At 45.1% G+C, this 2,405-nt stretch overlaps 1 long non-coding RNA gene across 1 annotated transcript; it reads right to left on the bottom strand.

Moving 5' to 3' along the window:
* Positions 1–411: 411 nt before the first annotated feature.
* Positions 412–911, bottom strand: LOC146367028 (uncharacterized). Its single transcript, XR_014797653.1, has 2 exons — positions 700–911; positions 412–620 (listed from the first exon to the last, which is right to left on the bottom strand). It is a non-coding gene; the product is annotated as an uncharacterized LOC146367028 (long non-coding RNA).
* Between the last annotated feature and the right edge of the window lie 1,494 nt (positions 912–2,405).

The following is a 2,405-nucleotide window of genomic DNA, read 5'->3' on the forward strand; positions in this document are numbered from 1 at the left end:
AGTGTGTGTGGGTGTGTGTATTTTTTATCTCCTCCCTCCAGGCTGGGTGTATGGGTGTGGCTGTGATTGGCTGACTCAAAAAAGCTCCTGAAGTCCGGATTGGATGATTGAATGGACAGCAGCTTCTTAATCTCCAGGTGACAGCCACCTGGCCTCTCTCCTTGTCTCCTCTACAACCAACAAAGCACCAGCTAGTTGTTTGTAGTTCTGATCCTTTCTGTGAGAATCCTGAGCAATGGTCTTTTTCGTAACGTGTGAGCCATTTATAATTAATATATGTTGTTTTGAGCTAAGAGTATTTGTAAATAGTTGTTGTAAATATTTCTTGTAATTTCTTATTCACTGTATATATTGAGCACTGCAGCAGTTTTGTCACGAGTAATGGGAAATATGGACTCAGTCGCGGAGCTCTGGACGCAAAGCAGACAGTGCTTTTATTTACAGTGCTCAAAAACAGTCTCAAACATGAAAGAAGTGTAATAGTCCAACAGTGGTTTTCTCCAAGTTCCCAGTGGCGGTGCAGGTGAGTCTCCCCAGTGGTAATCCGAATGTGCTTCTCCTCCCGAGTGATAATCCTAGGGAGGCCTTCTCTCCAACCCTCCGCTCCGTACTTCTTGCTCCTAATGGACGAGTGACAACAATAGATGAGAAGGCTAACCGGCTAAAGCTACGTCACCAATAACGAGCACACTTTACTACCGAGCTTCGAGTACAATCCAGCGTCGACTGCCGTCTGGACACACCGTTAAATACCTCAGCCCAAACGGGGATGATTAGTGGCAGCTGGGTGGAAGATTAGGTGCAGGTGTGTCAGCAGCTGAGCGGAGACACTTCCGGGTCAGGGGTCGCCACACTCTCACTCTCCCGAAAGCACGGCTCCTAAACATAGACGGACCCGGAGGGAGGGGCGAAGGAAAAAAGGAGAGAGAGAGACACACACACACAACAAGCAGGTCGTCCAACCGTGACAAGTTTAGTAAGAGTGAGAAGCCCTTTTTGTTAAAACGCATTTTTTTCTTTTTCCTTCCCACTGTTGCCAAAGCGCTTACTCATAGGGGGTTCATATGATTGTTGGGGTTTTCTTTGTCTTTACCTTACAATATAAAGCAATTAAAAACAACTTTACACTCAGGTTGTTGTACAACAAAGGGAGTGGGGAAAAGAACCCACCACCATCCAGATTCCACAGCTACTGGCTTATTCTCAGCCAATAAAATAAGCAAAACAACAAGAATGTTAATGTTATACTTGGTACCAGGCTAGTTGCTTACAGTCATACATTAGCAAAAATTACTAAAATCTATTCCAGGCATACATACAATGTTAACAATGTCTCTCTTTCTCAATCTCTCTCACACACACACACACACACACACAATTTGAAAAAAACAAACAAAAACCAAACAATAAAAGAAAATTGTCACGTCATCGTACCCCAGTCCTCCCTGACTTCCTACCAGAGTTTGTTGTTGTCTCTCTCTCTCCCCCTCTGTTTACCTGCGGTCCTCCCTGCTGGTTCCCTGCCCTTGGCCAACTCACCTGCTGACATTCAGACACCTGCAAATCATCATCATCTTCAAAGCCACTGCTTAAGGTGGTGGCAATTGTCTCTGGATCGTTGTGCTTAATCTAGTCAGTGTACCCATGGCTCTCATACCATCTCTATTTATCTTTCTCATGTTTACGTGTTCTAACGTGTACTTCCTTCTCCTGGCACAGACCTACCTGGATTATTCCCTGTGGCCTTGGACTGTGATGAGCATGTATTTCTGTAAATGACTGTCAAGTGAAGAGTGTGAAGTCTGGGCGTGTGTGCCTTCCTCTGTATTCCCTGGAGCCCTTTCCTCCCACTGTTGTATATAGCACCTGGTGACCACGTTGTAAATAAACACACCTCTGATTGTAAACCTTTGAGTCCTGCATTTGAGTTATGTCTGACTACCATGACAGAATGATCCAGCCATGCCATGGACCTCGTCCGCCATGCTCTCACTTCCCAGGAGGCTCTACTAGGCCGGTATGAACAAATGCTCCTCAATATCAATAGTGTCCTCACTAACCTCACACAAGATTTGGCCCAGCACCAGCTAATCCTCCACTCCCTCCAGAGTTTCAGGCACCATCCGCTCACCAGAGCCACCTGAGAGATTGTTTTTGGAAAATAAGTTGTTCGTAAAAGGGGAAAAATGCGAGTTTCATTTTCAAACAGTTTCATTCCTTGGTTACATAATTGAGAAGGGGAACCTTAAATCAACCTGGTCAAAGTGCAAGCAGTTGTTGATTGACCAGAGGCAACGAACCACAAACAGTTTCAACGTTTTCTTGGGTTTGCTCATTTCCATTGCCATTTTGTCAGGGACTTTAGCAAAATTGCCTCGCCACTAAGTCATCTGACCTCTCCTAAG

This window comes from Perissodus microlepis, chromosome 18 (assembly GCF_051167445.1).
Source record: "Perissodus microlepis isolate ML-2025 ecotype Zambia chromosome 18, ASM5116744v1, whole genome shotgun sequence".
Classification (NCBI taxonomy): domain Eukaryota; kingdom Metazoa; phylum Chordata; class Actinopteri; order Cichliformes; family Cichlidae; genus Perissodus; species Perissodus microlepis.